This window comes from Vicugna pacos, chromosome 23, assembly GCF_048564905.1.
Source record: "Vicugna pacos chromosome 23, VicPac4, whole genome shotgun sequence".
Classification (NCBI taxonomy): domain Eukaryota; kingdom Metazoa; phylum Chordata; class Mammalia; order Artiodactyla; family Camelidae; genus Vicugna; species Vicugna pacos.
Genome location: NC_133009.1, coordinates 24394744 through 24418559, shown reverse-complemented (window position 1 = coordinate 24418559; position 23816 = coordinate 24394744).

Below are 23816 nucleotides of genomic sequence, written 5' to 3'. Positions count from 1 at the left end.
TGGTAAAAATGAAAAGTCTTGTAGGAAAGGAAGCAGCATGCTCACACACACTTGGGATTTTCACTAAGCACTCTATTGTGACCATCTTTCCATATCAAGACATCAGATTCATCTTATTTTTAACAGATGCATAGCTTCATAATTCCTGTATATAATAGATTATTTGGATATTCCCAATTGATAGTAAGGTTTTCCCTCATTTTTTAAAATATTTCAAATAATACTGCAACAAGCTCACTGATGTGTTTATCTTCATCTTTTAAGCAAACATAAAGGATAGATTCCAGGAAGTATGCTCGCTAGGCTACAGAGCAGACACTGTCAAATTGCCTTCCAAAAAGGCTGCAGAAATTTATGTTTTCTCCTAGTGATACCAAGAAGTGCCCATTTCCCACACTTTCCTCAATACTGTTTTTTTTAAAACTGGTTTACTTAATGGATATGTAAAAGTGCTTTGCAAATAATTAAATGCTCTACAAATGCAAGGTATTCTGATCAGTAACTTTTATGAAAGTACCCACATCAAGACAAACTACTATATATAAAAGAGATAAACAACAAGGCCCTACTGTCTAGCACAGGGAACTACATTCAATATCTTTTAATAACCTAAAATGAAAAAGAAAATATATGTATATATAACTGAATCACTATGCTGTACACCAGAAACTAACGCCATATTGTATTTCAATAAAGAAAAAAAGTAGCTCCCCAAGCCTCTGAAGAGATAATTCCACCCAGAGGGTTCTGCTATATGTCCAGTTGTTTTATGGAAATAATGCTTTCGGGCTTGGATCCTAATTTCTTAGGCCACATTGCCAGTCTTTCAGGGCGACAGGGTTGTAAACAATGAGTGAGAGGGGCGGACTCTCTGGCAAGAGCAGCTACCATTTCCTCAGAGCTTTACTGACAAAATAATTGAATACCAGATCAGACAGTGGTGTCACCTGACATGTCACTGAGTGAGCCTGGCAGGAAGTCATTTGTGGGGGCCTCTGCTCTGCTCTGTCTTCAAAGTCTTTACTCTATCTACTTCCTCTCCTAAAAGACTTCTCATTTTTACCATTCTATCAGGATGCTGTGAAACGGAGGTCTCAGCATTTATTAACTCATTCCTTTAAGAAGCACAAGCCTAACCCAGTGGGCTGAAAGCGTGTCCCCTGTTGACTTGGACTCAGAAAGAAGGGAAGTCTGACTCTAGGCTCCTTTTTCTCTACTTCAGGTTTTACTCATCCCAACACCAACACCTGGTGAAGTCCTAATTCTTCTTTAAGAACTGCAGGACCATCTTCCATGTCTGTTCCTTCGTAGATCCTTACCTACTATAGAGTTGATCTCTTCTGCCTCCATTCTCCAGGAAATTACATATATCCCAATAATTTACTCATTTGCATCTTTTCCCACTCTCATCTCCTAATTATGAACGCCTGAAGCTGGACCTGGGTTTTAGGTATCCTTGTATCTCTAGTTGGTAGCACCTGGCAAGTTCGTTGAATGGCTTTATCATCATTTGGAATCCCTGCCTGGGTTGGACACTGCAAAACAAATAACCTTCATGGAGTACGTGACATGTGACAAGTGCTTCCCAAATATTCCATAAGCTCCTGAGTATCTCCCCAGTCTTCCTTGAGCTTTTGATGAAGTTATATGGCTAATTCTGGCTCATGGGCATGCATGTGAGTGAAGGAATGCGTGGCATTTGCTGTCGGAGGCAGTAAAAGGGATGTAGGCTCCTCTCTCTCCTGCCACTATGGCTGGAAGTAAAGAACACTGAGATAAAGTTGCCAAATGGAAGCAACTCAGATTCTCACCACTGTTGAAAGGTGGCCACCAAGGAAAACAGGCTGACCTGTATCAGACTGTCCTGAAAGTGAGAAATAGGCCTTTGGGATTTGGAGGTTTCGTGCCACAGCAAAACTTAGCTTATCCTGACTAACAAGCAGCATGTGCGTTTCACAAGTTGAAAATGTGGGTAGGAGAAAATCTCATGGAAGATGGTAGCATCACTCGGGAGTGGAACCTTTCCATATCCTAGCACCAGTCAGGATTTGTGCCATGAGCTTGAGGGTTTTAAGTCAAAATTACTTTCTAAGAGGACACAACCATCTCCATTATACCAATGGAGAATGTAAGACATTGAGAAGTAGAGGGATTGGCTTCTAGAATTATGAGTGAGAATAGCATGAGGACACAGATGTAAATTTCATCTAGGCTATTTCTGATCCCTTTCTGGTTGGAGTTTCCCTCTCTGACATTTGTGTCCTTGGGGGTTAGTATTCTAGGAATAAGACTGACCTATTCAGAAATGGGAGAGACTTTGCCTTTCTAAAGCTAACTTCATTAAGATCATCTGTTTTGAAGCAACACGGTGGTCAAAAGGTTAACACTGAATTTGAATGTTATTTCTAGGCAGACGTCCTGTGCCCTGGGGGAAAGATTACAGCTGCCCTGTGGCCCAGATAATGCAATATCAGGGTAAGCAAGGACATCTTAGAACATTCTGTTCTCCTCCCTCGAGACCAATTAAAATCTGTAGGCATCTTTCTTGTTGACCAGGCTGACTTACTAATTGAAACAGAATTGTGATATTTTCATCAGCTTCCTCTTAGCCCTTTTGGCCTTGCTGGCAGAGAAAGTTTGATGACCATAGGGCTTCAAGCATATGAGGTCCAGGGAACAGAACTACTCCCACCTTAAACTAGTAGACCAGCATTATACACTGAGCAAGACGCCAAAAAGTATGGTGTAAGGTTGGGAGTACATTGATAGCCCCAAATCTCAGTCTCAGTTCATCTAGATAAGGAGAAGCTAAGTACCAAGGCACCACCTTCAGGATGCCCGATGAACAATAAATCTGTCATTTAGCAGCTGTTGTTGCAATAAACCAGCTCCTGGTCTCTGCCTTCCCAATGAACCATCCTTATGTCTCATTGGAAAGCTCCTAGTAACAAAGAACCAAATGCCTCTGAAGTCCAACTAGATCCCTTCCCTCCAGTTGTGCTGGAAGACATTTCATCTGTATGTGCGAATGGCCTAGTAGTTAACAACACCATAAGCCTCTGGAAAAGGGCTACAGAAGTTAGATGGTAAGACCTTTTTCTGCTTCAGTATGAAGATCTCTGTATTAACAACCACTATGGGTTGACAAGATATCTGAACAAACAAACAAATAAAAAACACACAAATGAACAAAGAAAAATCCCTCTGGGACCTGTTCCTGATCTTTCTAGATGGAAATTCAAGGCTGGGGCGCAGTCAGGAAAAGCTATTTTAGCTTTGAAGCCACCTCTCACCACACTGGCAGGGAGAGGCACTGGTATCAAGATAAGGGCCTTGGGGAAGAACAGGGATGATGGAGGATAAGTGGACCAAAAGTTCTCCCAGGGAGCAGGGCTGGACCTACCTGGAGTGAAGTTTCTCCCACAAAGGCTCACAGGCTGTCTTGATCACCCACCCCAGCCCCAAAGATTAAGAGCCTGAAATTCTAGGTCTGGAATCTCTTCTTCATTCCACCACTGTATTTCCTGTGACCTGAGGATAACTAACTAGCTTCTGGATAGGTCTCAGCTTAGGAAAGGAGGAAGGACAAGATTGTCATAAATCTGGTGGCCAGAGGGACATGAAAGAGTATCAGAGAATTTTTTTCTTATAAATTACAAATAGATTTTTGTCTTATGTCCTCTCTTGGCATAGGTTTGGACAGCCTCAGAAACATCTTGCCCTAAACATCCTTCAAGTTCTGTGGCAACAGGCACCTCTTAGTGATGAAGAACTGAGTGTTTCCCCTTAAATTTGGGAACACGTGAAAAATGTCTACTCTCTCCACTTCTATTCAGCTTTGTACTGGAGGTCTCAGCCAGTTTAATAAGGGAAATCAAATAAATAAGAGCATATCGTTGGAAATAAAGAAGAAAAAATGGGCTTGTATTGCAGACAACACAATCATCCATACAGATAATCAGAAAGAATCCGATGTATATGATCTGCAGTTTTCAAAATGGTTGCAAATGGATCATTTTCATGATAAATGATGCTGGAACAATTGAATATCCACATGTCTTTTAAAAATGAAACTTGACCTTTACCTCAATAATATACAAAAATTAAATCAGAATGGACTACAAACTTAAAGTGGAAGCTATAAAACTTCTGGAAGAAAATATAGAAGACCTTGTGAACTTGGATTAGTCAAAAACTTATTAAATAGGGTATATAAAGCATACACTATAAATTATTGAACTTTATCAAGATCAAACACTTATGCTTTTGAGAAACATTGTTAGTAAAATGAAAAGACAAGCCACAAACCGAGAAAAATATTTGCCAAATATGCATCTAATTAAAATCTGGTATTCAGAATATATAAAGAACTCTTACAATTCAATAATAAAATGACAAACAACCCAATTTAAAAATTGGCAAAATTTGAACAGATACTTCACCAAAGAAGATACACAAATGGCAAAACACATAAAAATATTCACATTGTCATTATATACTAATGAAATGTAAATTAAATTCATAATGAGAAACCACTACATTCCCATGAGAAAGCCTTAAATTAAGTCGTGTTGAGGATGTAGAAGAACCAGAACTCCCTTTGCTGGCGGGAATGCAAAAATGGTATGTCCACTTTGGGAAATAATTCGTTTCTTATAAAGTTCAATATGCACATACCATATGACCCACAATTCTATTCCTAGGCATTTATCCAAGAGTAATGAAAACACATGTTCACAAAGAGATTCTTGTATGAATGTACATGGAAGCTTTATTTTAAATACCCAGAACTGTGAAGAATCCAAGTATTCATCAACTGGTGAATGTTTATACAGACTGGTATATTCATACAATGGAACACTTTTTAGCATTAGAATGTAACAAACCACTGATGATACAACAACATGCTTTAAAGAATTATGCTAAGTGAAAGAAGGCAGCTGCGAAAGATTACGTTGTATATGATTCTGCTTCTATGAAATTCTAAGAAGAGCAAAACTGTAGTGATAAGAAGGAGGTATTTCCGCAGTTGCCAGGAATACGGTGAATTGTATGACTGTAAAGGGGCTCAACAGATTTCTTTAAGATGTTGGAAATGTTTTGAGGATGATGGAAATGGATTCTCCTGGTGCTTACATAATTGCATACATTGTTAATTCTCATGGGATTGTGCACAGAAAATTGGTGAGTTGTATGTAGATGATGACTCAAAGCTGATTTTATATATTAAACATGTTTAATATGTATATGTGTATAATATATACACACATGTATAAAATAATAAATAATGTATATTATTTTAAATAACTAGATTCATGTGGAAAAGGTTATAGACCACACACAGCTTGGTCCTCTCCATCACTGACAGGACATAAAAACCTTTGGCAAGAGACTTTGGATTCCAGTTTCTCCTTGTGTTCCTATTGTTCTTCCTGCTGCCTCTCTGGGATGGTAAGAGGGTGAAAGATATAGTGTAAGGAATGCCAGACTCTTCTAAAAATTGGTCCTGTATAAATACAAGCTGTCATTATTGTGCAGATCTGCAGATGGACATAAACCCTGTGCCCTTGAGCAAGAACTCTGGAAGCACTGGTGCCAACTCAAACAGTTTATCAAAATATTTTTCTGTTGAGAAATCAAGCAGCCAATCCTCAGGACACTTGGCTGGCAAGGGAATCGTTTTGGCTAACGCACCATAGTGCTGCTTCTGAAGCCAAAGTCCATGGGGCATGCTCACCAATATGGCGCAACGAGACTTGTATTGCAGGGTGGAAGGACAAGGGAAGGGAGCACTATCCTCTGGCATGTATTTGTTTAGTTTGCGTTTGTTGAATCAAATAATTATTGAGAACATAGTATCTGCCCAACACTGTGAAAGTTGCTGAGGAGGACACTAAGGAGAAGGGGCAGGGGACACATGCTTACTGGGCTGTGTAACACGTTATGCTTTCAAAGTGTGTACCTTTTTATCCTTAAATTCTTATAAATCGATAACTTCAAATACATATATCAGAAAGCAAGAAAGAATTAAAATAAATGGGTTAAATATCCAACTCAAGAAGTTAGAAAAAGAACAAACAAAATGCTTCTGCAGGGAAACAGAAGAAATGAATTAGTAAAGATAAAAGTGGAAATTAATGAGTCCAGAAAAAAAAAAAAAAAGAAACAGAAAAAAACAGTAGGACCAACAAATAGATCCAAAAGCTGGACCTTAGAAAAAAATAAATAAACAAAAAGCAAGAACAAAAACTGAATAAATTACTAGATTGCCTAATCAAGAAAAAAAATAATTGGAGAGGTCGTAAAAAACTAAAACTAGTAAGAAGAAAATAATTGTAGGCTATAAGAAGAATCACAAACTAAAATAAAGAATCACAAGAGACTTTTTTAATTCAGTTCCATGTAAATACATTTAAAATAAATTTGAAACCTTCTAAATTCATTATAGGAATTGAACAGAACATTGATAACAAAAAACAACAGTACACAAGCATAACCATATACCAGTGACACTTATTAATTTAGATGCAAAATGCGAAGTGAAATATTAGAAACAACAAAAAAATTAGTGGCACATTAAAGGATCATACACCATAACCAAGTGGGATTTATTCCAGGAAGTTAAACTATTCTAAGATAGTTTAATATTAGGAAATATATTAAGAGAATTTATCATAATCATAGATTTAAAGAGAAAAGGCAGTTGGTCATCTCAGATGTTGAAAAGATATTTGACATAATTCAACTTACTAAATTGATAAAAGGCACTCAAAACAGGAAGAGCAAAAGACAAATACTATATAAGGTATATAAGCATATATCAGGAAAAAATTGCATATATACGGACTGAGATTTACATCATGGTCTCCCCTGGTTCTCAAGCCATCAGATGTGGACTGTATTTCACCCCTGGCTTTCTTCAGTCCCTCACTTTCAGATGGCAGGCGTGAGATTCAACCTTCATAATTGCATAAGCCAATTCCTCATTATAAACTTTCAGAAACAGAACAATTCTATTGCTTCTGTTTCTACGGAGAGCCCTAAGACAAATTTATGAAGTAAGCACAGTAGCCAATACCAAACTTAATGAGAAAACACTGCAAGTGTTCCCTTTAACACCAGGAAGAAAAGGGACCCCATTTTATCACTATTGTTTGACATTGTAATAAATTACTAGCTAACAGAACTGACAAAAGAAGTGTGAGAGATGGAAAGAAAAGACAGAATTATCAGTATTTGTAGCTATGCTTGTATATCTAAAAAATCCAAGAGAATCAACCGAAAAAAACATTATATACATGAGAGAATTCAGTGAGATTATGGAGGACAAAATTAGTATGTGGGAATCAATGACTTTCATACATGCAAACACCAACAAATTAAAGAAGGTAATGGAAGATACCATTTACACTATGAAAAATGTGATAAAATTTCTAGAAATAAGTATCATTAAGAAATGTGCAAGGGCTATATATAAAGCACTTTAAAAATGTTCTCTAATGACAGAAATAAAGACTAAAAGAAGTGATTATCCAAACCATGTTTTTAAGAAAACTCATCAACAAAAATATACCAATTTCCCTAAGTCAATTTAAAGTTTTAACATAATTTTCCCAGTGTTGGTAAAGTTATAGGGACGCAGCCACTCTTATACTTCCATACACTGCTGGCAAGAATTTAAATTAGCATAACTTGATAGAAGGCAATTTCGGTAATAGTGTCTATCCAAATTGAGAGTAAATATGCTCTTTGAATAATGACATCTATTGAGTTCATCTTACAGATATACTCATGCAAAATTACATCTGTGCAAAGTCATTCCGTTCCATCACTGTAATAGCAAAAGATTGGAAATGGCTGACCTGTCCATCAGGAGGGTGTGTTCATGCAACAGAATATGATGCAGTTATAAAATTCAATATAAAGAAAAGAAAAAATCTGAGAATATTCTACATACAGGAATATGGAAATAACTTCAAGATTAGTATTAAGAAAGAAAAGAAAGAACAACATACAGTGTAAGTTACAGCTCATGTGAAAAAAAGTTTGTGGATCAGAGGAATAAACATTCATACTGCCCTGTATATGCAAGGAAAATCCCTGAGCATTAACACAGAAAGAAATTAGTGACAGTTACTGCTGCCTCGGGGACAGGAGTTGACTTTGAGAATGACAGGTAACAGGAGTGAAAGGGAACATGTTAAGAATATACCTTTTGATAATTTGGACTTTTGTTCTTATGAGACTATTACAATTCAAAATGCCAAAATCAAATTCTTAATAGAGATAAATGGATGAAATAAGATACAATAAAATTAAAATTAAATTTCAAACATAAATTCAAATGGGGGAAGTTTGATTAATAAGACATTCAAATATTAATGATTTATTACTTAGTACCTAATAGGTGCTATGCCCCGTTTTAGGCATTTTACATGTAAGTATGAGCTGGGTATTATTATTTTCCTCATTTTAGAAGTGCTATTATTATCCTCATTTACCAATGAGGAAACTGAGGCAGGGAGAGATGTGTGACATACCCAGAGTGACAGCTGGGCAGTCTCCTGGGCCCTGCAGTTTTAACTGCTTGGCTACGTCAGCTCCTGATACATGACGTGATGTCACATGGCGCAATTAATCACACCCACCACCACCACCACTACATCAAAACATCCAAGGTTCAATTCCTCTCTCTGCTTACTAGCTGTATTGAAAAAATCACTGGCATTCAAAGCTTCCATTCCTTCATTTGTAAAACTGTCCTGTCTCTAAGACTTGCCACGAGCTCCTGTGTGATAGGAAAGCAGGTGGGAAGATACAGCATTTAAATATTTGCAGCAGGACACAGATTAGAAAAGCTGCAAGAATCCCCCTTCTGGAAGGGAGGGGAAAAAAAAAACAGCCGAAAAGCAAATCTTGTTTTCCCACTGATTTCCTTTGTAACTCTCAGGGGGAAGTTATCCTGGGAAAAGTTCTGGACCCTGGCGGTCATGACATGACATTTAAAGAAAGAAATGCTGTGTACTGCCAAGAAAAAAATGGTAACTTTCTAAGAAAATATCAACAGTCACATCCAGAATAGTAACAACTTTAAAAATAGAGTGACACGGGAAGAGCCAGGAACCCCAGCTCCTGGGGACAGCAGAGCAGCTGGGACCAGAGCCGCCCAAGCTGCGGGTGTGAGGAAGGCATTTCCGGGAGTGAGCTGATCATTCAGAAATTGATCACCTTGGGCTTCTGTTAAGTGGGTTTCTATTAAGCTCTGTAGCTCTTCAGGAGGCAGGTGGCACACGGTAAAGAGAAAAACCCTCCTTGGGGATCTAGCAGAGTGGATTCAGGCTGAAGTTAACTATAGTCAATAGCTTGTAATAGCTAATGAAAAAGAATATGAAAAGGAATACATGATGTATATCTACCTGAGTCACTATGCTGTACTCTAGAAATTAACACGAGATTATAAACTGACTATACTTCAATTAAAAAAAAAGTGCCTCTGGCACTGTGCGCCAGCGCCAGTGTGGCATGCTGCTCGTGACCCAACTCTACGGCGGGGTTGGCTGGGGCTGAGGAGACCTCAGATTTGCCCAGCGCCTCCGGCTCTGCCCTGTTCACAATGAGCTGAGTGGTGGTTATGCCCAGGAACGACTCCTTAAGGATCCAAGATGCGCCCTCAGAGCTACTGTCCAGGAAACCGCTTCGCTCTCCTCCTCCACCGGGTAATCACGCTAACGGTGCGAGTTGGCGTGCATCACCTTCGTGTTGCAGGTGACAGCGCTGGGGGTTTACTTCACCTGTGTGACTTGCATACATAGTCCCAACACTAAAGCCAGAAAAACACTTATTTAAATACATTTGCCAGTCCCAGTCGTTAACTAGACTTGGGATGCATAAGTTGATCCTTCACAGTCTTACAAGGCTTCCAGAGCTTCCCCCTCTGATTCACAGCAATGTTGTGAGGGAAGCTAGCTAGCTCCATCCTAAAGGTAAGAATATGGAAGCCTGGAGAGGTTATGACGTCCTCCAGGACAGATAATGACCTGGAGGAAGGGTCAGGACAGCGTGTGACTCCAGGATTCCTGTTACCACCCTCTTCTCGTGTGTCTGCCGAGGTCTCTTTAGTTCTCTAGGTTTGGGATCTAGGTTTGGGATCTAGAAGGTTTATTAGGCTCAGAGCTGTCCCCACAGTGTGACAGCCCTTTTGTTGACAGTGATTAGGTTCTTGTCTCATCACAGAAAGAATTCAGAGAGGAGACATGGAGGTCAAGAAAGTGAAGTAAGGTTTTAGTAAGGGAAAGATGGCATGCTCTCAAGCGGAGAGTACCCACCCTGAGTTTCTTTGGTAAGTTGATTACACAGGGTGTAAAAATGCATGGGTGGAATATTCATTGAGGAGGGAAGGGTTTGGGGTCATAGTCTCTGATTTTCATCCCAGCTCCACCTTCCCAAGGGGAGGAGGGATTTTTGTCCTTATTTAGTTGGTGCATGCTGGGTACTTCTAATCTGCAAGGCTAATTTTATTATAATGAGGGCTTCATGAACAAAAGGTTATATTTGGACACTGGAGATTCCTGATTTTTCCTACCTTTCTTTGCCTGCCTCCAGGACACTTGTCACCCCAAAATGTATGATTTCTTTCCATCCCAAGTTTCCTGCTTTTCCCTGTCTGCCTAAGGATGCCCTTTGTTCACAAGTTGTATGGTTTCCTGCCGTTTGGCCGGTGCCCTCCTCTCTCTGCTCATATCTGGCTGTCTGCCTGCTCTAACACAATGACACTGAAGCACCCCTCACCCTTCACCAACGGGAGTTCTCTTAAGGAGAGACAGACCCACACCTGGCCTGGGGATGTGACGGTCTTCTCTTGGTCTACTTAAGTGGCTAACAAGTACCCAGTTTGGGAATTCACCAAACTGTAGTCTGTCTCTCCCCTCTCTCTCATGTTACTCGCTGAGACAAAACTGGAGGCTAACCAAAATGAAAATCATCTTGCTGCCCCTAGTTTCTCATTCGTAACTAATCTAAATGTTGGCTACTTTCATTCAACAGTTAATGATTCCAAAGCCATAGTGATCGTTTATCATCTCTCAAACTGACCAAAGAAATCAACTCAGAGAAGGGCAAACCCGGCAGCAGAAAAGATTGGGTGTCTGCCCCAACCTGGTTTGCCAGCCACGGAAGGACCCACGTTTCAGAGGAAAGCATGGTTCTTCATAGAAAGATGCAGACCCCTCCCCCCCACAATGATACACAGCCGCCAGGTCCCCCAGAGTCAGCTACTCAACAAATAACTTCTGAGGACGTTGTAGGTGCCGGGCATCATGCCAGGGAGTGAAATACAGCAACTGACAACACTAACAAAAACCCCTGGCTTCTCGATGCTTTCATTCTAACGGGGAGATTTACACCATAAACCAAATTTAAAACTAAAATATTTAAACAGACTCACCTACTATTATCCCTCATATCACACCTTCTCACCCCTCTGGGGCTCCAGTTTGTAGGACGGTATTTCTGTCTCTGTCTCAGTTTCTATTACTCAGCTCGACTAAACGTTGCATCCCACTCGCCTCCAAGCTCCGTCTGCCGCATTTTGGTCACCATCTCCCTCGCCCACTCCTGAAAGCCGGCACTCTAGCCCTGAAGCCATTCTGTGGAATCCCGCTCAGGTGCACTTGACAAGACATCTTGGGACTTGTGCTCAGATAGATGCCCCATCACTCTCTTCCCTGGATGGTGAGTGGGGATGGCACCACTGTGCCCAGAAAGCCAAGCTGGCTGCTCCATTCTGTCTTCAGTCAGACCCTAGATCTTGTTGGAACTTCAGTCTTTGTGATAGGAGCATCTCCAGGACAAGATTGTCTGGAAGGAATTGATAAACCAGGGAATGACCTGTGATTCCACTCTGGAAGCTACCACCATGGTGGGCCGTGTTCTCCATCACTCCGCATCACCTTGGGTGTTCATTTGCTTTGACATCAGAGTTCACCCTTGGCTCCTCTCTCCACTTGTGTCTCTAACACCACTCTCTACACCACTTGTGTTCCTCCCTGACTTTGCAAGCCTCCAGCCTCCTGGCTCAGGTCCCTCTGAAGTTATTCTTTCTCCCCAGACCAGCTCTTCCTGCCACTACTCAGCGTATCCACATATGACAAAAGACACGTGCTACAGGTAGCCCCACTGATAGCTAAGCAAACAGAGGCAGGAAGAGGTGAAGGAACATCCTGATGGTTGTAAATTGGATTGGAGACAGGGAAGGGTAAAAATTCAGGGCTCCAAGCTTGAGCTCTTCTGCTCTTTCCTCTTTGTACTGGTCCATATTTCCTAGAACATCTAGAAACTTAACAGTAAGCTAACCTCCTTATTTCAGAGCTCTCAAACCAAAACATTGATCTCTTCTTTCTTCAATCTCTCTCTCTTTATCCGATCCCTCTCTCTCTCTCTCTCTCTCTCTCTCTCACACACACACATACACACACACACAGAATCCCTTAACTTGGATTGGTATGGGTAGGTGGGGAGGGCTGGTATATGGAAATTGATGCCACGCACATCTCCATTTCTTGACAAGGCTGCTGGTGGGGGGGGGGGTAGATACAGATGCACTTTTACTGGCTAGGGTGACATTTGACTTTTTATGCTCCTCTCCAAACCCTGGGTGTGAGCATTCCTTCAGCTAATGTCTACAAAGACTGCTGAGCTAGTCAAAGTTCAGCAATACATGGTGCTGCCTTACTCTAACAGACAGACTAGCAACAGCTTACAACGTTACAGCCAAAGAATTTCTGATCTTGGCCTGTAGTCAGAAAAGGGGAGTAGAAATCAGAAATCACCCTGATGTCCACCTCGCTTGGAGAATCCACTTGGATGTCCAATGAGTAAGAGTGGTTTCAACGGCAGCTGACGTGTTACATTTGTAAAAGCTACTGCATCCTGGGGATTCGCGAGCATCAAAGTGGAGGCTGCAGTGAGCTGTCCTGAAACTTTTTTTGCAGCAAAATTATTGACTGCTGAATTTTCAGAAACAATTCACCTTTGGGGCCCAAGGTAATGACACAAAGCTCCCAGGCAGCATCTGGAGGAAAATGCCCCAAGCAGATGAAGCACCTCAAAATGTTAAAAGTCTGGCAAAAGGACAGCTTAATAAAATGCATGTGTTCAATTGATTCTGGGGAGAAATGATTTTGCTCTGGCAAATTACATTTGTATCTCAACGTCGTATTTTCAAACCGGACTGTGTTCTCAGCCCAGCATCACTGGGGAAGGCAGACAGTGTCCTGAATGTTGAACAACATAATATATGGATTCTTTTTATTAAAATCTCATTTCACTGGGATTGCTCCTTCGAGAGAGATGTGCAGAAGAACACTAAGAAATCAGTGAACCAACACCACATAATTATATCATGCATATTAAATATTCCTGCTTACGCATTCATTACGCACTTGGTCTGCACTTACCTCACCAAGAGAGCCAGAACGTCGGTAACTCAGCAGCTTGGGAGACTTTTCTTTTCTTGTCTCCTCTTTTCTTGCTTTTTAAATCAAAGTTCTTCTGGCCCCACACCCTCTCTGCAATGCTGCCACATCAGAAGTGCTTGATCTGGTTGCTTTCATCAGCAGAGCCCTGAGTGATCAATGGGAAACATGGCTAAGCCATCCCGCCCGGATGTGCATCATCGCGCATTACCGTGCTCGCTCCCCAACCCCAAGTCCCAGCACCAGGAGCTTCCTGAGCATGGGTGCCTGGCTCCTCTGGGACCTGCTTGATTATTCTAAAAACAGGAAGATAGCTCCAGCTCCAAAATCCGACAATGTTAAGATTTTTTTTTAATTTGTTTAATTGCAAGATTTAATGGAAAACGTTTATCCATTATGGTTGGACAACCACAAATAGTTTATTATAAAGGTGAGTAGCTGTGGAGAAGAGAAGCTTATCTGAGCACATGGTTTTCTGTAATTGTGGTGGGATTTAGTATAAACCAAGAATACTGATCCTGAGTTCTTGCAGCTGATTAGACCTTCATTCTTTTATTCATTTAACTAGATTTAATGAACAGCTACTTTGAGCCGTGTTTTGTGCCAGGTACTTTGAGGATTCAATGGAGAATCAGGAAGAGATTTGCTCCTAAGAGGTTGGTAGTCAGATTTCTAGAGAGAAAGGCCCTGTGTAGGTAGCTCTGAAACCAGACAGCCATCAGCAGAGACTTGGGATGGTGCATAAGTTCAAGAGAGGGAGAGATGCCCTTGCTCAGTGACCCAAGGAAGGCTTCTTGAAGAAAACGCTCTTTGATCTGGGTCTGGAAGCATCTGTGGAATTGCACTCATGGAGAAGAAAAGAAAACTCAGGCAGAAGCAATGAAATATGCAAAGAACAAGTTAGGAAGCAGGCAAACTGCATCCGGAGCAGCACACAGAGTTTAGAGGAAGGAGAGGTGCTGCAAGAAAAGTAGTAGATGAAGTGGATATCGGGAGATTTCAGACCATCTCATCAATTCTCTTTGATAGTGGCGGGGCGGGGGGGGGTCTGTGAGCAGTCTTTATATCCAGAAGTTGTTCTGCTCTGTGTCCTGAGACTCTGCCTGGAGGTGGCCTCTTTGTTTGGACCCAGTCTCCTGCCTGTGTACCTGCTCCTCTGTTCTCTCTTCACCCGTCGCGTCAGCTTGCAGGAGGCGTTGTCTGACCCTGGTAGGATGCCAGCCCTGACAGAATTAATGCACCACTGAGCTCACCTCTCCTCACCGATTTGTTTCAAGGTCCTTACACCAGTCAGAGCAGCCATTATTAAAAGGTCTACAAATAATAAATGCTAGAGAGGGTGTGGAGAAAAACAAACCCTCCTACACTGCTGGTGGGAATAGAAATTGGTGCAGCCACTATGGAGAACTGTATGGAGGTGACTTAAAAAACTAAAAATGGAGTTACCATATGATCCAGCAATCCCACTCCTGGGCATACATCAAGAGAAAACTCTATATTGAAAATATACATGCACCCCAGTGTTCATGGCAGCACTATTTACAATAGCCAAGACATGGAAGCAACCTAGATGTCCATGGACAAATGGATGGATAAAGAATGTGTGTGTGTGTGTGTGTGTACATACAGATACATACATATATAGACACATATATATGTGAAATATTATTTAGTCATAAAAAATGAAATAATGCCATTTGCATCAACATGGATGGACCTAGAGTTTATCATATTAAGTGAAGTAAGTCAGACAGAGAAAGACAATTATCTATGATATCATTTATATGAATATGTAGAATCTAAAAAAAATGGTGCAAGTGAACTTATTTACAAACCAGAAATAGACTCACAGGCATAGAAAACTAATTATGGTTACTGGGGGGAAAGGCAGGGAGGGATAAATTAGGAGGTTAAGATGAACATATACACACTACTGTATATAAAATAAATAACAAGGACCTACTGTAGAGCATAGGAAACTATATCCAACAGTTTGTAATAATCTATAATGGAAAAGAATCTGAAAATATATTTATATATACACATATGTATAAATGAACCACTATGCTATACACCTGAAACTAACACAACATTGTAAATCAACTATACTTCCATAAGAAAAAAAATTGACTGCCATGACCAGGCTGATTTCAGGTAAGAGAGTTAAAATGCAGTAACAGTGCTAATGACTAGATCACAGGAAGTAATCTGAAGCCCTGGGGGCTGAGGTGTGATCCAATAAACTCATAAGAATCAAACCAAGAGAAGCAAACCAATTAAATAACCCATCCTGCAGGAGTCATGTGAGAAAAAGAGGGAGGGGCATTTGCTTTGGTCCAAAGTCGCAAATACATACACTCATGCCCAGAATGGCAGACATAAAATACCCCCTTAGACAAACTCACACTGTCAGTCACACACACAAACATTCACACCACACCCTCAGGCATGAATGAAATAAAAACCGGTGGAATATCTTTCATCCTAATGACTCATTTCTAGATCTCATCAGTTTTCCACATATGAAAACCTTTCTGGTAACAAACATAACCATCATTTGCCCTAAATATTTGAAAGCAACAATTGGACCCACATACTGTATTTGCAGGGGAACATGAGGATGGAGACCCTGTCAGTACAGAAAAAAAGCCCATGTGGTAATGACTGGGAGGGCCAGGGGCCAAATGGAACCCAGAGATGGGCTCCAGCATGTCCACAAGTATTATTGTTCTTCCCAACTGCACTACACACTCCCTCTTCTGATTCTATGAGTCTTTTTACTACAGTCTATGGCCACGCATTTGGGAAGACTCTGCTATGTGCCTAGACGTAAGTTAATTCGGAAGTACTTGGTAAGCAACTACTAGGTACCCACCCCCGTCTTCAAGGCGTCAAGGGCAAAGAAAAAAAGGAGACAGCCCCTGAACCCAAGGAACACCTCAGCTTGCCGAAAAGACGTCACACAATTAGCCAATGCTGTACAACATGTGAATCAGATATAAGCTGCATATTCAGAAAGTATAAGGGGAAATTCAAAGTATCAGGTAAGTCGTGGAACACTTCATGGCAAAACGGGACTGAGTGGGACCCCAACACTTTGTTTTCACTCCTAAAATTGTGAGGTGGAGCCTGGGTACCTCACCTGGAGGGGCAGCACACTGTGGTGGAGTGCCTGGTTGTGGGCATACCCTTTGGTGCCTGACAGACTTGGTTCAAATCCTGATTCTGCATAAAACTATGTTTGCGGAGTCAGCAGAGTCAGCTGCTCTCCCAGAGTCCTGCTTAATTAAGTCATTCATAAAGTGAGGCTCTAGGGCTAATGTGTGCAAAGTCCAACATTAGTGCGTGACATGTAACAGGTGCTCAATTCACAGTAATTATCATCATCCAAAGTTGCTTCCATATTCTGAAGGCTGAAGCTTTTCCTATGGTATTTTAGTCAAAGTTTAATTACACACCTGAAATCATCAAAAGTCACCAAGGACCTTCAAGTCTTATTTTTAAGGTAGTAATTCCTAAGTTTTGCTACACATTGGAATCACCTGGGGATCTATAAATTATACTGATGCCTGGATCCCACCCCAGACATTTGAATTGAATTGGTCTGGCGTGCAAGCTGGGCATTGAGATGATTAACAGCTCTCCAGGTCATGTGATGCTCATGTGCAGCGAAGTTTGGGGCACTGTTTCATAGCAAAACCCCACCTCCCATCCCATAGAAGCTTACTTACTAGAGCAGCAGACCAAGAATCAGGCATGGGAAGCACTTCCTGACATGGATGTCATATTCATTGTATTATTCAGGGCTCTCCAGAGAAACTGGGCCAATAGTAGATAGAGATAGATGATTAGATGGATAGATAGATAGATAGATAGATAGATAGGCAGACAGATACATATCGACTTATTGTAAGGTCTTGGTGGTTATGGAAGCTAAGTCCAAATATCTACACTAAACAAGCTAGAGACCCAGGAGAGCAGATGGTGTAGTTCTAGCCCAAAGGTCAGGTAAAAACAATGTCCTAGCCCAAAGGCAGTCAGCCAGGAGTCTCCTCTTACTCACTGACTCTCAGCCTTTTTGTTCTCTTCATGCCTTCAACTGATTGGATGAGGCCTACCCACATTAGGAAGAGCAATCTGCTATACTTAATTTACAGATTCAAAACTTAATTCTTTCCACAAACACAGACATATCTGAAATAATGTTTGACCAAATGTCTGGGCACCACATGGTTCAGTTAAGTTGACGCATAAAATTAACCCTCACATTCATATTGTACCCCAGGCATTGAGCACATTCCTTGGCATATGATTTGTGCCAGGCCCATTTTTATTGAGTGAAGCCTGCTAGAAAAAAGTTCCCACATTCTCAGCTCTCAGACTGTACCTGTGCTCTAAAGACAGGAAGTAGAGAGGAAGATGGGAAAGAGCTGAGGACCTGAAGATAAACTACAAGCCAATGAGGGACTGAAAGTCATGGGTTGTTAGATTTGATTCCTCAGAGGGAACACACACACACATGCACACATATACACACATGCACACATACATGCATACACACATAACACATATATACACATGCACATACATATGCACACACATACACACACATGCACACATAAACATACACATACACAACTTATGCATGCATGCATGCATACAAACACACATGTACATGCATGCATACACATATAAACATGTAACACATGCACACAAATGCTCACACACACATACACACATGCATACACACAACACATATATACATACACACATATGCACCCACCAAATCAAACCAGAGAAAGAACATTTCTAGCTTCACCTCTTCCTTTTAAAGACAAAGAAACAGGCCTACAGTGATAGTGACTTGTCCAAAGTCGCACAGCAAACAAATGACTCTTGTAGGACCAGCGCCCAGGTCTCCAGAACTTCAGTGTAAATCACAGTGTGATGTGGCTTGCCAGTTGTGTTCACCTGCCTGTGGAGCTGGGTGCCCCAAACATTCTAAAATTCCTTCTGGCTGAGCCCTGTGTGATGAGAAGCCGACAGCAGAATGGTGCGACATCCTTACAAAGAGCCAGCGCTCCAGGGAGCAGTGGTTCAGCGTGGCCCTCAATGTACACACTTCGACAAGGAAGGCCAAATGAATGGGAGGCAGGCCTGGGAGCTAATTGCTTTGAGATCACTGTAATCGATATTGGCTGCCCCTGGCCACGGCTGCCTTTGCCTTGTCAGGCTGCTGGCATTTTGTGCTCGGTCAACTGGCTTCTCGCTCCAAAGTGATGACATTATTGATTTTCATCCTGTCCCATTAAGGCCACCCTCTCACCTCCGGAGGGATAGATGATCCTTGTGCTCACGGTTTGTCTTGTGTAATAGCCAGCAATGTTGGAAATGGCATCAAGAATGTGACAGAGGTACACTCTAGGGAAAATAGTCAACATGCTTTCAGTCACTGAGCCCAGCACCCGGCAAGCATTATCTCATTTGATCCTCAACAAGCAGATGAGGCTGATAATTTACTAAACTGATGTCAGAGATGAGGAAACCGAGGTAGAGAATGTAGGCAATGGCCCCCAAGTCACATGAGTATCAGAGGAGTGATTTTGAACCCAGATCTGCCCAATGTCAAAATCCACACCCCATCCATCTGTGCACTACACGCCATCAGTGTAGTCATCTTAGAATGTATTAGGATGAACATCTTAGTGTTTATTAGGATGAACACTTACTATAGTCCTACTTCAGCATTAAGAATTGCAGACTTTTAGTGTCTGAAGTAATAATACTGTTCTTGAAATATTATAGCATTTTATACCTTCCACGGCACTCTTATATTCATTTTGTCTTTTTAGGTGATAGCTCTGTTGGTCATTAGGGTGTCTCCTCCTCTCCCTCTGTCCTAAATCTATTTATTATCCAGCCATTAATTTGTTATTAATTATTCTTTTCCATGTCAGTTATTCCTTTCCGTGTGTCAATTCCTTTCCAATGTGTCAAGTTTTTGTTCTGCTTTGTTATTTAACCTTTTCTATCTCTGTATCCCATGCTTCCCATATCATTTAGAACATACCTGGAGCATAGTAGGTATTCAGTTAATATAGCTTGAAAGTGGCTTGCACACAGTAGACACACAATAAGTTTTTTTGAATTAAATGTATTCTACTTCACTCAATACCCTAAAATTTTGCATATAGAAGAGTATTTGCTGAATTTAACCCCATTTTTTAAAATGAGAAACCTGAGACTTACTCAACCAGGTGAAACCTGTGATGTTAGACCACACAGCTACTTGGTGACCTCATAAGAACCTAAACCTGGCATCCTGACTCCTGGCCCAGTGCTCTTTCCTTCCTCTGTTCCACACCATCATATGGTACGAACAGTGTTGGGGTGATTTGCCTGGAGATGACATCTTTAATCTGGCCTAGAGTGGAATCTTCAAGCCCAGGAACAACAGTACAGGACAAGAATCCAGGAAGGCCATGCTCTGTGCTCCTGGATTTGGGACAGGAGAGAAGAAAGCAGGGTACAACCACTGGAGAAACACACAGAAATCGAGGACAGGACAAACTGGTTAGAACCAAGATGGTGGAAGATTTGACTTCCAGTAGACCTTGAGCCTCATGGTGCACCCACAGGTGCCATGACAGCTCCTAGGCTGTCATAAAATGTCCCAAAAAAGTGGGTGGGGGCCTAGTTCCTGGAAATCCCCACCTCTTCCCCAAAATAGCTGAAATAATCCTCCTACTCATTAGCATATGACCTTACCAAGATCATAAAACCTAACAACCCTGCAGTTCATGGATGCTGTCTATCTTGCCTTATAAGACAGCCCTCACTCTGTCTACTTTTACTTTAAACTAAGCAGTCTCACACCTCTTGGTCTCTCTCCCTCTCATCTTTTGGGATGGCCCACATTCTGCCAATGGAGGGTGCTCCCTGAGATGGCTCAAGACACTACCTTAAATACATCTTCAGCTAAAGAGGAAAGAAAGAGATTAGGGTGAGGGGAGACTAGTTGGAGGAGGGAACCAGGAGAAACACCGAAAACAAGAATAAGATTTTTTATGCAGATTGAATTCTGAGCCTTCTCTATGAATGTGAGTTTCTTGGAATTTAGAGTCATCCTTCTTATCCTGTACAAAGAAGAAGTGCTTACAAATGGAAATTTCCTTTATGAATGTAAATTTCTCTTTCACTCTGTTTTCAGAGTTGTCCTGGGTCTGCAGTACCCAAAGAGATGTATTTTGGGTGGTATATTCTGCTACCCTTCAAAAACATGCTTGTTATTTTGTCCTAGGGAGTAATAGGACCATCTGGAGACAACTAGTACATTATGAGGTGTGTGTGTGTGTGTGTGTGTGCGTGTAGCAGGTGATGGGAGAGGTGGGTAATAGGGAAAGGAAATGTGGAATCCGACTTGGGTAAATTTATTTTCCTAGGGTAATGTATCAGATAATTAAGTGAAAACATACTTTAAGTGACACTCATGGTGAGTATTTTCAGTGGGATCAAGCAATATAATAAAGAATTCAATAGCAGCACAGAGTGACTTTTTTAAATGGGACTTTAAAAGAGTAAACATAATAGAAGAAGAATTAAAGCAAATGAGACCCATCTAGCTTTCTTTCCTGCACAAAACTGGGATAATTAAGTACAAAGGTAGTGTGATAAGCAATTATACAAAAATAAACAGAAGCACTTAGGGACCATTCATTGCCTCCTTGGAATTCTCTTTTGGACTCCCACCACACTGCACTTTCCTGATCCCAGGCATCTCTCCCTCTATAACAGCAGTTCTGCTGAATGCCTTCTGACTCCGCTCCTCCCTTCTGGACCTATCTGTGGTTCTCCCTGAGCTCAGGCATCAGCCCTCTTCCTCCTGCAACAGAGATGATGTGGCATCTTGAAACATCACGTCTTGTAGAACCCAAAGCCTGGCATTACCCCTGGCCATCTGGGGGGCCTGTCCAAGTTATTTAATCTCCCTGAATTTTGCTTGTCTCTTCTTTAAAATTTTGTAAATGAATATCTACCTTAAAAAATATTAATAATGATTACACAGAAAGATAGTTTCTAAAATTCCTGCCACCATGTGGATGCATACAAAATAGAACATTCTTTTTTTTTTTATTAAAATGTAGTTGACTTACAGTGTTGTCAGTTTCTGGTGTATAGCATAGTGATTCAGTTATACATTTATATATTCTTTTTCATATTTCTTTTCATTATAGGTTATTACAAGCTATTGAATATAGTTTCCTGTGCTATAGAGTAGAACCTTGTTGTATATTTTATATATAGTAGGGTGTATCAGCTAATCCCAAACTCCTAATTTATCCCTTCTTTCCCCTTCAATAACCATAAGTTTGTTTTCTATGTCTGTGAGTCTCTTTCTGTTTTGTAAATAAGTTCATTTATGTCATTTTTAGATTCCATATATGAGTGATATCATATGATATTTGTTTTTCTGTCTGACTTACTTTACTAAATATGATAATTTCTAGGTCTATTCATGTTGCTGCAAATGGCATTATTTCATTCTTTTTTAAACTGAGTAGTATTACACTGTATGTATATACAACTTCTTTATTCAGTCATCTGCAACTTTTAGGTTGCTTCCATGTCTTGGCCATTGTAAATTCTGCTGCTATGAACATTGGGGTGCATGTGTCTTTTCAATACAGAGGTTTCTCCAGATATATGCCAAGGAGTGGGATTACTGGATCATATGGTAAGTCTATTTTTAATTTTCTAAAGAATCTCTATACTGTTTTGCATACTGGCTACATCAATTTACATTCCCACCAACAATGTAGTAGGGTTCCCTTTTCTCCACACCCTCTCCAGCACAAAATAGAACATTCTCTTACCTCATCTAAAACTCTGCTAACTTCAAATATCTTTTTCTCTCCCAGACTTGTCACCACACCACACTACCACATTTTTTATTTTTATTGAGGCAAAATGTACATAAAATAAAACTTACCATCTTGATCATTTTTAAGTTTACAGTTTAGTAGTGTTAAGTATACTCACATTGTTGACCAACCAATCTCTGGAACTCTGTTCATCTTGTAAAACTGAAACTCTGTACTTACTGAACAAATCCTCATTTCACAGTCCCCTTGGCCCCTGCACCACCATGCTATTTCCTGTCTCTGTGAATTTGATCCCTCTAGATAGCTCACAAGCCAAATGATACAGAATTTGTCTCTTTTGTGACTAGCTTATTTCACTTAGCATATGTCCTCAAGTTTGTCCATGTTGAAATATATGTCAGAATCTCCTTTCTTTTAAAGGCTGAATAATATTCCATTGTATGGATAGACCACATTGTGTTTATCCATTCATCTGTTGATGGACGTTTGGGCTGTTTACACCTCCTGGCTATTGAGAATAATTCTGCTGTGTATATGTGTGTACAAATACCTCTGTGAGATCCTGCTTTCAGTTTTGAGGAGTATATATCCAGAAGTGGTATTGTTGTGTCATATGATAGTTTTATTTTTAATTTTTTGAGAAACTGCCATACTGTTTTCCATAGCAGGGGTAGCATTTCCAGTCTCACTAACTGTGCACAAGGGTTCCAATTGGTCCACATCCTCATAAGTTCTTGTAATTTTCTGGTTTTTGGCTAGTAGCCATTCTCATTGGTGTGTGGTGATACCTCATCATGGTTTTAATTTCCATTTCCCTAATATTTGGTGATGCTGAGCATCACTCTAAGAGAATAAATCTTAAAACTCCTCATCAAAAGAAAATAAAATTCTGTAACTATGTATGGTGATGGGTGTTAACTAGACTTACCGTGTTGATCATTTTGCAACATATACAAATATTAACTCATTATATTACACACCTGAAACTAACATAATGCTGTGTGTCAATTATACTTCAATAAAATTAAATTAAAAATAAAAGGCATTAGATACAAAAAATTGCTATTTAGCTTCCAGGATCTATTCAAACTTTCTTCCCTTTAATAGGAACACCTGTATTTTAGCAGGGTGTAAGTCTGCCCAGATAAATACTGCACTTCCTAACTTCCCTTGCTACTAGGAGTGAGGACATGATGCAGTTCTGGTCAATGGAATGTAAGTGGAAATGATGTTTACAACTTCTAGATTATGTCTTTCAAAGGAAAACTTCTTGTCTTTTGCATTTTCCCCTTTCTTGCTGGCATAGAAATGACAACACATGTAGCAGCCAACTTGGACCCAGAACCACATTTTATCCTGAGTCTTTCAGTAACTGGGGTGAAGAAATATCCTACCAACTCAACACAATTCCCCTTTGAACTATTGGGTGAGAGTGGAACAAAATTCTGTTATGTTTAAATTA